The sequence below is a fragment of the Apteryx mantelli genome, chromosome 13, assembly GCF_036417845.1.
Source record: "Apteryx mantelli isolate bAptMan1 chromosome 13, bAptMan1.hap1, whole genome shotgun sequence".
NCBI lineage: Eukaryota > Metazoa > Chordata > Aves > Apterygiformes > Apterygidae > Apteryx > Apteryx mantelli.
In genome coordinates this window covers 4,852,217-4,866,253 of record NC_089990.1, presented here as the reverse complement: position 1 = coordinate 4,866,253, position 14,037 = coordinate 4,852,217, and the positions used below count along the sequence as shown (strand labels likewise).

Below are 14,037 nucleotides of genomic sequence, written 5' to 3'. Positions count from 1 at the left end.
TGTACGGAAAATGCGTTGGGTAGGAGGGAGTAAAATAAAAAACATACAGCAGCCTAGAAACAGGAAAAAAAAATCACAGAGACAAAACAGAAGAGTACATCCTGGAGCAGCAGACAGCATCAGAAGAGGGAGGAAAAATAAATATATATATTTTTTTCTTTTAACCTCAGTCCCCATAGCAGGATGCTTCCCGGGACAAGGGGAGTCAGCAGCCCAGTTCCCAAGGCCAGGTCCAAGGGTCCCCTTCAGGACCAGGACACGTCCGGGAGGAGGCTGCTTCTCCCATCACCTGCACAGGTTGTCCCCAAGTCCCAGCAAAGATTTGTGGGTGCCATTTTTAGCATGTCTCACCCCAGGGAAACAAGTCACTTCCACCTAGGCTCACAGAACTCATTTTCTTTATTTAATCTTCTTCCTTTCCAAAGTACACCTTTTCCCCCCAAACAAAGGGAGATTGCCTGCATGTTAGCTCCGCTGCGTGCGTGACATGACAGTGATGCAGTTGCCAAGCAACTACCACAGGGGAAAAAAAACTTTATAAGAATGTTTGTAATCATCTGAGAGCCGATCCTGGTGCGATAAGAGAGGCAGACAAATGAGCCCACCTCCACACTACAGATGAGGTTTAATCAAAGAGAAGCTGCTTCCAATAAGTTGTTTCAATATCCTGAGCAATCCGATAAACAGTGAGATGCAGAGCATAAATGCAACGCAACTAGAAAGCGAGCGGGACTTTTAATCACGTCCAACTCCTGGACAAGAGCAAAAATCAGGGCAAACGCTTGCCTAAGTAAAACAGGAGAGATAGCATCAGATATGAAGAGCTAATTGAAATTATCCCAGTGTAGCTAAAATAATTAAGTTGAAGCTTAGCTCTAATAGAAGCTAATTCTCCTCCAAAGGAGCCTCCCCTAGAGCACCAGCCTGGAGCATCCTCCTCCCAGAGCTGCACCAACCCCCTTGCACCACGCAAGGTGTTAGCTGCTGCAAGGCCTCCCTTTTGAGGAGGGTTTTCACATCCCTGGAGCCATCCTGGCACTGCTCATGGCCAATGCATGCCACTGAAATCCCAGGGCTCAAGCAAAGCAAACCCCAGCCACACACAGCTATATTCCCACTAAGACTGGAAAAAGGGTGCCCAAAACCACCCTGGCTTGCTCCCCTCCAGGGCCAGTGCCAGATGGTACCAAAGGAAAAGGCCCCACTTTTGAGGCTGAAGAGTTTTGTCTCTACTACTGTGTCAGGAAAAGTGCCTCCCTGTCAAAACACAGGGACTTCAGGCTCACCCCGAGACAAGTGGTGCGGGGCAAATGCATCAGCACTGTGGGCAGCTGCTGGTTCACACACAGCAAACACACCACAGGAGAGCTGGGTCCCCTCACCTCCTTGGGGAGGGGGCTCCTGTTACACCCCTTTCCTTGCACCCGCATCTCCTCACTTGCCTTTGCACCCCAATCTCCTCCTGCTTGCTTAAGCTCCTGCTGGTCAGACATCATCTCCCTCACTGCCTCAGGCCCATATTAATTACTTCCTTCCTGATGTTCCCTTGGGCCATCACCTGCTGCTCGTATTTCCCAGCTGATCTTCCTGAGGACCAAACACACCCGGTGCCCATCTCCATGGGGCACTTCCACCGGGCTCTGTGGCCACCTTTGGCCATTTGCTCCCAGAAGCACCCGAAGCCAATCACCCACAGGCTGCAACTATTAGGCGTGATTGCACTTCAATCAGCCCTGCAGAGTTTAGGAGCTTTGATTTTGCTTGATAGGAAAAAGAGATGTTAAAATATTCTAGCCTTAATCCCAGCCAGTCAGGTAAATTTTAAGGAGATAGAACCGTACAAAGATTATGTTATGGGAGGGAGTGATTTTTTACAAGATTGAACAAAGCGCTCCACCATGTTGTAAATAATATGCTAAAGGCACCTGAACTGAGGTATGCGACAGGAGTAGGAAGAAATCAGAGCGATGCTCTGAACTAGTGCAGAGCACAAGGGAAAGCTCTTCCCAGTCAAGGAGCTTCTGCAATGTGAAATCACACTTTAAAGGACACTGTTGGAGTTACCCAACGGAGATGACAGGCCGGATCCATATTTAGTTCGTTCCTAAGCAATGGTTAACAAAGTGCTTCCAGATGACAAGTTAAACCGGAGACGAAGTGAGGGTTAAGACTGGTGTCCTCAGCAGGGAGACAGGGAGAGCTGCTCTGGGCATGACAGCAAGCAAAAAGTCATGGGCTCCCTGTGGTGCCCTGTCAAGCATCAATCTCATCTCCCACGAAACCATCTGATCACTGCTACACATTTTTCATGCTGTGGTAATTAAAATGCTGGTTGAGTCCTTGTTGCTTTCCCTTGGCTAAGTCAAGAGAGCTAAAAACCACTCGCAAGTACTCTTGAAGTTCAGTCACTGCTGTTCGTACAGCACTCTACTAGCAGAGCCGGGAATAAAACATCTCAGCATCAAAAAATCAAGTGGCCTGTCCCAGCTCCCCCATGGTGGCACTCAGCCCTGCTCCCAAGCTCATCCCTCTCTAAACTGAGGGTATACAAAAAACTGTACAAATCATGTTTCTGCCCTCCCCCTTCAAATCAACACATTTAAAAATAATATGTATGTTTTTTTTCTTTCTTCCATGTGACTTCAGCTCTTTGAGTTATTTCCATAACTCTTTTTCCCCAAGCTGAGCCTCTGTTATTCACGTGGCGCTGGGAGCAGAGGGATCAGGACGCCGAGCATCACCAGCCTTGCAGCACAACGAGAGCTGCCAGCACCAGGCAGCCAGACTGCTCTGTCCTAGGAAAAGCTGACTGATCCGTTTGCTAAAATCCAACCAGGAAGAGCATCCCAAATTAAATAATCACAGCAAATAATCACAGCACGGGGCCCATTTCTTGTACACATAGTTTTTGTGGTGAGACAGAATTTCAGTCTCAAAGTTAGATATAAGGATGAAGGAGAACTGACAACTGTTGAAACTAGTGATATGCACACCCTTCACTTCTAGACTTTGAACTTTTTACAAATCAAGGATCTTCCATTAGGAGTTCAATCCTCAGAACACTTGAACCTGAACCTTTTCATCTTGTATATCTTCTGTCTTCTCTGGTATGATGTTATTGTATCTTGATTTATTCCGGTTTACAGATTCCTTCTATCATACCATGCTCCATGTCAAATCCCTCTCTGCAAACACCCTATACCAAATGGCACAGTACAGGACATCTGTCTGATAGACTCTCATTCCTTTCACCTTCATTCATATCAAAACACAAACCATTTCCAGGCACTCTAGAAAGCCAGCATGGTCTCCACAGCGCCCCGAGATCAATCAACAATTTTAATGTACTTTTGTCAAAAAATATTAATGCACCTAATGATATCGTAATGAGGCAAGGCTTAACCCAGCTGCACAACAATTAAAACAGATGAATACTATTTCACAAGACCTAGTCCTCTTGCAAAGGAGTCACTTGCCTATCTGTGTGCCAGATTTGAAGCTGCAGTTTTCCTCTGATGTGAAATCTAATTTTTGATCAAAAAAAATCTGCATATGATATTAGGACCTTGAGCCAACTTGATTTGCCCTGATAATCTGTGGCTTTGAGAGAGCTACCATGTGGATCAGCTATTAGGAACATCAGAAGATCCTGGCAAAGGGTAAAGCACATAAAAGCTCTCCATTCACTCTTTGGACTGCGGTTTCAGGCCCTCAAATAAGAGAGCTGTACAGAAGCAAAGTCCCTGTATTTTCACTGTGTGCACTTTCGAGGCTGGGATAAATCCTTCCCATGTGGTGCTTGCGCAGACATATTCTATATCTCTATCTTTATATTCTTTGGTTCAAATCCTGTTTCCCTCTTTGCCTTTATGTCCTTTGGCTGCTTCCAGCTCCCTTCCTGAGTTTCAACATTCATCCTCTAAAGACTTCTAAGACTCCTCAAAAGACACTTCCTTTATCCTATGCAAGGCCCCCAAAGTGAAAATTAGGGTTGGGTTTTGCAGAGTCTTTAATGCTCTGCTGTGCCAGGGTTGAAGCCTGAGCGCACTGGGCGCACTGGAGACATGCAAAGGCAAATGGCTAGAAGGGCATCGGGTCCCCAGTGGAGGTGACAGAGGAAGGCAAGGCCAAGTCGCAGCAACTGGCAGGACAGGGGTCCTCCTTGCACGGTGCTCCATTCAAATTCCTTTCCATCCTCATTTTCTGCTGTCTCATCTGCAGCCCAAACTGCAGGCTGATCCTGAAATCACACGGGTTTCAAATCCCTTGGAGCCACAGCCTCACACCACTGCTTTGGCAAACTGCTGATCTCCTTGTAACACAGGCTGCACACAGGAGCACGAATACCTCCAAAGTGGAGAGCTGCTCCTGCGTGGACCTGCAACGTCCACTTGCTCATGCTAGACATGGAGAGTATGAACCTTGCCCAAAGAGGAGGGCTAGGAGCTATCTGCAGCATGTATTTATTCCCTCAGAAGGCTATATTTATATCCCTCAGGAATGGTATCCCTCAGATCCCATCCATATCTTTTTAAGAATATTTGACCATTTAGTTTTGTTGCTCTTGAAAGGAGCAGTAGAGAGCCTTTCTTCCTGCTGCATAGAAAAATATCACTGGAAGTAGGAAGACAACCATGTTTTTACAGTTAAATCAAGTGATAAATGATTTAGACTGGTGAGTTATAGAAATCAGAAAACAATGTCACCAATCCTACATGGCAAAGTGATCTATACATTTTGGAGAAAGGAGACCTTTCAGAGCTGCTGGGGTGGGCAACACTGCATGGTCACTGCCTGACACACGGCCCTACTTGCTGGAGGCCTGGACTGGAAAATATGGGTCTGCACACGCATTCTATTTCCTTTGGAAAGTCTCCTCAGCATCCATTTACCAGCCGAATCTATTCACATTTGCCATGTCACTGAGCACCTTGGGGAAGGCAGCAACAACGGCTGAGCAAAGAGGACCAGGAAGGGACCATTCAGTTCAGCAGCCAAGCAAGAAACCCGAAGGGAGAGAGCAGAGGATGTACCCAACAGGCATGGGGAGGCAATCAGCAACACCAGCTTCTGCTTTGCTCCTGTACCCCCAGGAATCTCTTGTAAGGACAGCAAACCCCAAACCCAGCACCATCTACGCAGACAGCCCTGCTCTCTTCGTGCCCAACAGCTAGTGAACTGCAATAGCCTGTGCAATGCTCTGAATCAGACATTTTAAATCTAGATCTAAATCTAAATTGCCCCAAGAAACCTCCAAAAGGCCTGGATCTGTTTGCTTTCCCATCACTTCAGATCATGACAACTGCAGGACTTCCCGACAGCCCTTCCAAGCACCGTACTGCTGTGGGTAGGAAGACAAATGGCAAACAGTAAGAGGGAATTTTGTGCACCAGTGAAAGAAAGGGCCCTAACGGAGCAATACCCTGAAAAAGGACATATGATAAGCAGCTGGAAAAGCAGGAAAGGAAGTGAAAAGTGCTGATGATCGAAGTGAGAGAGCACAGCGGAGCGAACGCTTGACAGCTGGGGGATGCTGCGGTGCAGGGAGGTCAGGACATAAGAGCTGGCTGGCCCGCGCTCAGAGCTCAGCAGGTTTCTGTTCTGGCTGTGAGAAAGCTTGTTCTTGCCAGAACAGTGAAACTGGCCCAAAAATCCACCCCTCCTGACATGTCTGCCCAGGCATTGCCAAGGAGGTCACATGCTCTTCTGCTCTGTCTACCTCAGCCCCTCTGCAAGTGGACCAAAGCTCATCAGTGCCTCCAACAATCACTTCAGACCAATTGCACTGAGTATCCAACCAACCATGAGAATGTCATTTACAAACAACCCATCAATTATCCATTTGCTAAAAAAGCAGAGTCAATTAGACACCTCCTGGGCTCCCCGGGTCACTGAGACGCTCCCAGATGGATGAAAGCAGCGGTGGCTAGTTCTTCACATCTCCCATCCTTGTGTCCATGGGATCAGAGGCCTCATACTAGGACTATAGTTTCTATAGTTTCTATTCTCATCTGCTTGCTCTTCATACTTTATTTCAAATCGGGGACCAATTTAGTTTAAGTCCCATGTGCAGTAAATGCATATTGCATGTTGATAAATCATTAGCCTTCTTACATAGTATGCCATTTGGTAAACCCATCGAGAGCTACTTACAACTCCCCACTGTGAATCAAAGGGCATTTGCTTAATAATTCTATATCCAGATGTGTTCAGCGAAGCACAGAAAAAGTGTCGTTGTTTACCAGTCTGGGCAAACGTCCTTGATCCAGGAAGACATAAAGCCTACTCAGACCTGCTGACAATTATCTGTGTGCTGCTCTTTGGAAAATCTGATTTAATGAACATAACACAGAGCCTCCCGCATGAGCCACAGCGGCGTGTGCCAGTCCCACCTGCTGCCTCGCGCTGATCATTGTACAAATAGAGACTCTGAATACCAATAAAATGGACATATGGATTTTTCCCTATGGAAGACAGGACACGTAGTGAGAACTCTGCTTGTTTCAGGACTAGTGATAAATTGGCTGGGACACAAACTCTCAGCTGGATTAACTCTCAGTAATTTCACATTTCTAAAATAATTTCTTCAAAAAGTTATAAGCAAGGTAAAAATTCACCTCCAGGTGTTTTAATGATGTTCCTAATTGGACACCTCCCCATTTGAAGTTGGCCTGAGCTTCTGTGCTGTCCATTCTCAATTTCTTTGGCTCTTTATAGGAACCTGTTCTGCACTGACGTTACTTTTTTAAAAACAACAACAAAAAGCAGGGGGAAGTTAGGTGGAAATGGAAAACCTTTCAACTGTTTGAGTTAACAACAAGTGAAGGCTTTGTCCAAGTTAAGAAAACGTGGTTTGTCTTTTAGGACCTGATGGGAGACCCTCCACTTTCTCATAGCCTCAATATTGAGATGTAAAATATGGAAAGTGCTGCCTGTAAAATGGTTGGGTTATTAACTGCTGCGCTAAGAATACTTGCTAAATTATAGCGTGGAAATATTCTCTGGCTTATTATTTTCAACAACAGGCATCTTTTATTAAGAAACTCAACTGGGATAATCAAGAACCATGCACCGTGAAATGAATGAAGTATGTTCTCCAGGGAATGCAAAGGCTTTCTTTACAGATGCTGTGCCTCAAGAAAATGGCAACACGTCTCTGACTTGGCAAATGTGGCTTTGCCTGGTTTGGAGAAGAAATGATGTATTTTATTTATTCTTGCAGACAGATGAAATTGTTTGTTAAAATAAAGCAAAGTTTTATGGAGTAATAAATAGCAAACAAACAGCAGACCTAATGGACCAACACTAAAAGCCGAGTCCCTCTCCCAAGCTGTCAGTCCCAGCTGAAAGTTTTAAATGATTCATTCAGAAAAAACGGAGTGAGCAAAGGCATGGAAGAAGGATGAGCTCATCTTTCTTTTCTAGCAACGCTTAATTCTTAATGAGCAGAAGTCAGAAACTACTTAAAGGATTGTTGCCAGATTCTTTGTCTCACAGTTTGTGAGGATGAGCCTTGTTTGCTCTGCCTTCTCTTTAGGGAAGCCTTTGGGATCTGGCAGGCAGATTTGCAGGATGAATTTGCAGTTTTCTGCAGGATCCATCACCGCAGCTTGGGCCAGCCAGGTTAGGTGGCCATGAGGCAAATGCAGCTGGGCACAGCTAAGCCTCTCTGCCGGTTTCCCTCCAAGCTCTGAAGCACCTTCACACAAAACGCGGTTCATGAGGCCATCAAGCAAGCATACGTCCTGTGGCTCCTGCATTCAATCTGTGAGCAGCTTTAAACAGGGAACCTCAACTAGAAAACTTAGCTGCAAGGCAACAAGCACCACACTAGCTTCCAGAATTCATCTTCTGCGCAGAGGGAGAGATCCGAGGAGGCGGCCGGCTTGCTCTGCAGGCGCTAGGCAGGTGGACTTCAGAGCAGCCTGTTTCACAGAACATGGGGAAAAATTTCAGGAAAAATCAGTTTGCTTGTTTGGCATGGAAAGAAACGGATGCACTCGTTGCTCTGTACGTCCCAGGAAGCTTGGCTCACTTTGGGTCAGGACAAGATGCCTCTTGCACAAGACTGCAGTATCCAAGATCTGCACGTTTGCCCACTCTTTACACTTCAGAGACTCCAGCACAGCTTGATTTTACCCTTTTTGGTGCAAGTTTGCCTCTGCAGAGCTTTGCTCGCAGAACAGCAGCAATAGGAATGAAATTTTTAAAGGGTGCACAGTGTAGAAGTTTCAAGCCAGGCATCAAGAAACTACTAAATAAAAGACTTTTCCTTGGTAGCCGTAAAAACTAGGCTGTTATTCCCACTCCCTGGGAACTTTGGGTGCCTCCTGCGGCAAGGGGACATGCTCTGCCTTTCTCCAGGCCGGCTTTGGCCGCAGTCCTTTGCCAAGGCGGCAGCTGTGCTGGGGGCAACGCCGCCCCGGGGCTGCGTGGGTCGCCCCGTGGTGGCTGAGATTTGCATTTAGACCCACAACGAAGAGAAATCGGTTCTAAAAGGCAACTCCTCTTGACTGAACAGTGAAACTATTTCTTTTCTTCTTTTGCAAGCATGCAGTGCTCTTATAGGAAGTTAGTCAGAGAACCATTAAATGTACTTTGTTTGCATATCTAAGTTATACACCAAGACATACTACAAAGATGTAATGATCCAATTCAGAGAACACTGAAATCAGCAAGAATCTTAAACTCTGAAGCAAAACATTCCTTCTTGAACTCTTAGAGTTGATCTTGTCTTTTCTCTACTTCCATGGAGAGTAGGTTATGGCTGGAGGGATACTCTTTAATTTTACTGGCTGTGATGAAGTTCTATTTTTTAATGATTGAACCATTAAGTCTTGAATGGCAGATTTTTTCCTTTTTTTTTGCTACCAACATAACATCATTATGCTGTTTGTAGGAATTATGGTTTTTATCTTCCTGTCAACAAAATATGCATGCAAATAGACTTAGATTATTTATAGAGCAACATCAAATTAAACTGCTTGTATAATGACTTAAAACTGGTTATCGCTACCCTGCATAATATCTGTTTAAACACACCACTTGCAACACGCTTTCCTAATCAAAGGAAGCAACAAAAACACAATGTCACTAATTTTATGTACGCCATAATGTGCTATTCAGTTCTCGGCACTGCGGCCCTGCGCGGTGCGGGGAAATGATGAGATTTTAACAATATGCGCGCTTCAGTTTCTCCACAAATCTTTGGAGAGCGTTTTATTGGCCAAATGTCAGATCTTCAGGGCTCAGCCACATTCGAAAAGCTGACGGAAATGTTCAGACACACGTTCCCCTGCTCCTGTTACGGGTGCCAGGGGTCTCGGGGGAAGAGAGCTCTTCACTGTGGCAGCAGGGTCTGGGTACGAGCTTCAGCCGAGTTGGGAATGGGAGATTTGGGGCAAGATTTCAGCTTTGCTCATAACCTCTCCAGCCCAGTCTCATAACCTCTGAGTTTCCCACCATCCTGCCTGCTTCTCTTTAGCCGCTTTCCTTGCACAGATGCTTTTCCCCAGCTGAGACCCACCTTGCAGCTGCATGTCCAGCATCCCTGGCTCCCCCCTTTTCCCAACGCACAGCGCTGAACACAGCCATGGAGCCACGTGGTTCAGACACGCTAAGGACCAGGCGGGGTTAAGGTGGCTCCTTTATCACGTGCTTTTGAGCACTGCCCAAGCACCAAGCTGATGTTCTACCGCACATTCACCCGCCCGGGGCCACCACCGCCAGCAGCTGGGTGCTCTGCAGAGGACCTGCCTGTGCCACCTCGCCATCCCCTGGGACGCGCCGCTCTCGGCACTCAGGCTGCGAGATGCGCGAGGCTCCCCAGGGCCTGAGGAGGAGGTTTTCACGGGTGCTCCGGTCGGGGGAGCCCCTTCCAGCCCCGTGCCGCGGCACTTTGATCCAGGCACGTTTCACGTGGTAGTGTCTGGGCAGGGGCTAACAAATTCAGCACGTCAGCGCTCACTTTCTCTTTCCGGCCCACATGCATAATGGATTTCTCTCTTCAGGGCAGACCGCTAATGAGGTAGTGACAATTTAAGACAGGCTATAGTAACACCGAGAGAGCTCTTCCACAGCCATAACAATTATTATTTAGTTTGTTTCTCTTTGCACGAGCAAGCACGGCTCAATCACCCTCATAAAGACATGCGGAGAAGCCCCGGCAGCTTCCCTGCCCTGCTCCCCGGCACATCCGTGTGGGTGTTTCACGGGAAAGCGGAGCAGCCAGCGCAGGAAGGTGTCCAAGAGCATTGCCCAACCTGGAGCACCAGCGGCGGGGAGGCAGGGAGGGCACAGGCTGCCTCTGTGCCAGGGTTTGCCATGCAGAGAGTTACTGGATTTTATTTATTTCCCACTGGGGTTGTTCACTCACACCAAGGTCTGAGCATTTTAAACATGCACAAACATCCGTGGAGCATGGGAGAGCGGGTTCGTAATAGCCTAACACCACCCCAGCTGGTTAGCTGGGCTGCTAGGACGGGCACTCCCTGGCCATCGGAGCCAGCCGAGGGGCAGCAGTGGGACACAGTGCAAGCCGGGTATCTCCTCACTCGGATAAGCTGCCACGACCCCCAGCACGCATCCAGCACCAGCACAGCCCCACCTCACCAGTGGTCGGCAGAGCCGGAGGTCGGGCCAGTCCTGCAGCGCGCGGTCCCTGCCCGGGCGCTCGCTGGAGCGCGGCACCCCAGGTTGCTTTCCCCCGGGATGCAGCAAGCCTCACGTCTCTGGCTGCCGTTCCTGGCTGAGCGTCTGCTCGCGTTAACTGAAAGCAATGACAATCATCAAGTGCTTTAGAAATGGCTTTTAGCAGCAAAGCAGCTGCCCGCGGGCTGCCTTTGCTCTGGCCTGAGCTATGCTGCCGACTGCAAGGAGCATCCCAAAAGCCCCATCCCTTCCATCGCTGTCCTCCGAGCCCGGTGCGCCCGCACGCAGCGACAGGGCAGCATCGGCCTCTTGCAAACCCTGGGCTCTCACAGCCTTTCTCCTTACAACACTTCAAGTTTGATAGAAATTACCCACGCTGGCGGCTCATGCCGCGTTTCCTTCGCTGGAAGCCGTGGCGAGCCTCAAGCCAGCTGCAGACACAGCAGTTATCCCCCCTGCAAAAGGCTGCACCCACTGCCTGACCGAAAGCCGGGAGCAGGGCGCAAGGAGCACCGGCTCTGAGCGAGGAGAGACTGCTCGGTGACCGCCAGGCAGGTCTTATCGCTTTGCAGCAAGTGAGGCTCTGGCAGGCCATAAATTGGACCTTCAGCCAACCATTTACAAGTGCTAGAAACTCCCCTGTGTAGGTCATTTAATTTGGTAAAGAAAAAAATGAAGGTGAACTTTTTTCCCTGCCTCTCTGACTGTTTGGTCTTCTCGGAGTTCACCCTGGTGGTGATGGAGGAGCTATTGCTGTAAGAAGGGTCGTTTTGGTGGCTCTGGTCCCTCGGAAGTGGGAATCGGCCTCTGTTTCTACAAGCTTCCATTTTTCCCGAATGGTTTGACGCTGCTGGGTTTGAAGGGTTGCCATTTACTCATAGAGGAAAGCGCAGAGGCGCAAATCCTGCTGGTTTACTTCTGTTGTTCATCACAGCTACAGCTTTGCTTTAGGTCATTCAAGAAACTGTGCGGGCCGAGGGCTGGATGTTCCCCTGCGAAGGTGCTGCAGGTGGCCAGGATGGACCAGGTGAACCGGGCACACGAAGAGGGGCTCAGCCTGGCTCAGCGCCGCCCGGCTCAGCACACATCAAGCTTCGCTAGCCAAGCTCCCAGTCCAGCATCTCACCCTCCGTGGACTTTCTCCTACCTTCACCCCCGGCATGTCCCTACCCAAACAAGACAGGGAAGAAGCCATCGCTGGCTTCTACAACCCTCACTGAAAGATAGGAGCAGCAAAAAACCAAACAAATCTTCTCCAACCAAAGGAAAAAAAAGTCAAAGAAAAGTTAAAATAGAAACACATATGGTTCCTACAAGAACTTAGCGTTGCACTGACAAAGACCCATTTAAATCGGGAGCAAGTCCCACTCTCAGAGCCCACTCGCTGCCTTCTGCTCCGTCTTTCGCTGAGCAAATTCTGCTTTCTCATCGTTTCCCCAAAAGATTATGGTTTCCCTGAACTTTAAGAATGTTTAATCAGCACAATGCTGGCTGGCACCAAAGAGAAAAGCTCTTCCAAGGGCGTTTTTGAGGCCGTTAAACTCCCTCTGAAATCTATCTGGATGCCGTATTCTTACTTGCATTCGTCGTGGCTGCTCCAAGGTGATAATTAGCATTTTTAATAATATCGGCCTGTTCCCTAGGTGTGGAACAGACTAACTACCTCTAAAGGCTACAAGATTTCACCCACAGGTGTAAAATAAACGAAGGTCAAAATCCTTTATTTGAGACAAGATGTATCATGTTGATTGGCAGAGCAGATGCTAAACAAGCTGGAAAAAAAAGATTAAAATGTTAAACACTCAGCAGCGAGAAAACCTGCAGGCTCCGAGGACGGATTTCACGCTCGCTGCTGAAACCCGTGGGCCTCGGAGGGCTTCTGCAAACCAAATTGCCGTATTTTTCCTGAAGCGTAAGCTATCGGGCTTTTAACCAGGGCATTGCGACTGTACGGGGCGGATGCGGATTCTGCAAGACACCTACAGCCGAGGAAGCGCTTGGAGGTCGGGGCCGGGCAACGCCGCTCCCGCGGCGGGATGGCAGCGACGGGGGCGCGGGAAGCAGCCCACGAAGCGGCCCCTCGCCAGGGCCGCGGAGTTTCACACCTCGCGCACGGTCGCTGGGGGCTCTCAGCAGCCGTCAGCCTCGATAGCGCCCCGTGCTTCGCTGAAACCATGGCAACCAGAGATTTACTTAAAAATAATAATAATAATAATAATAATAATAAAAAAAACCTGTTTCTGGCGAAGGAGATAGCAGCTCCTGCGAGGTGTCGGCGCGCTGTCTGCCTGTATCCCTGATCAAATCGGGGCCAGATTTGGTCGCTGCCTGATTCTGTAATGGCAGTTTTATTATTAACAACGCCGCCAGGTTAAGTGGGAGAGGAAACGTCTGCGCACGTCTGCGCCGAGCAGACCCCGCTCCCGGCAGTTTCCGTCTCTCAGCCCCGCGTTGGGGACGGGTCGCGTGCCGGCCGCCCCGGCGGCAGCCGAGCACCGTGACGGGAGCCCGGCACCCCGGCACCAGCGAAGGGGACAGGCATGGCCCATTCGTGACGTTCCCCAGGGCTCCGGCGCCTTGGCTGGCGCTCCTGCCCGGCACCCCGAAACCCGGCACGAGCAGCCCTCCGGCTCCTGCTGCCGAGATGAAGCTGCTGGGTAGAAAAAGGAGACCTGCGTTTCTGCAGACGTGCAGCCCCGTCCAGCTTTGCTCTGCCAAAGGGTCCAGGAACCCATTTGAAGCCCCTTTCCACAACCAGAGTTTGTGGCGCAGTGGAAGACGGTGCCGGCAAATCACAGAAAAGCCATGAGAGATTTGCTCCGGGTGGAAGTAGTCTAAGCAAGCAGGGGGCTGTTATTTGCCGATAAAAGGAGGTAGATAAACAGGCATTTGCCTTGACCCTCTAGGAGAGGGGAAAAAGGGAAAAAAGAAAATCTAACAGCGACTGGAAAGCCGTGCTGGGTAGTAACTCAGGTCCCACTTTTGTCTCCCCCCTTGACAGCTTTCACACTTTGACTGAACCGTACATTAATAAACAATGTATTGTGTGTTCTCACTTTCACGGGCTTTTCGCTGACATGTTGACGTGCAATTTCCCATCCTTTTTATTATGCAACCTGAGCGCAGCGCCAGGAGTCTTCCTGTAGTTACGAGCTGACAGGTTAGAGTTTTCACTCATCGCCGCTAAGGCATTAATAAAAGCTATTTTGCTCGTGTTCACGAAGTGGAATCTGGGCTTAATGGCTTTTTCTGTCACAAGAAAGAAAGAAAAAATTAAAACAGTGTTCTGGAACTGCTTAAATCTTAAACAAGTAACATCGTGGTAAGCCCAAGGAAGGGGGAAATTTGGAGCTAACAAATGCCCAGGTCTCAGAGCAGAACTTTAGA

General features: G+C 48.7%; 1 long non-coding RNA gene across 1 annotated transcript; it reads right to left on the bottom strand.

The window, feature by feature from the left end:
• Positions 1-12,368: 12,368 nt before the first annotated feature.
• LOC136993276 (uncharacterized) lies at positions 12,369-14,037 on the bottom strand. The gene is made up of 3 exons (XR_010885529.1): positions 13,707-14,037; positions 12,885-12,984; positions 12,369-12,422 (listed from the first exon to the last, which is right to left on the bottom strand). It is a non-coding gene; the product is annotated as an uncharacterized lncRNA (long non-coding RNA).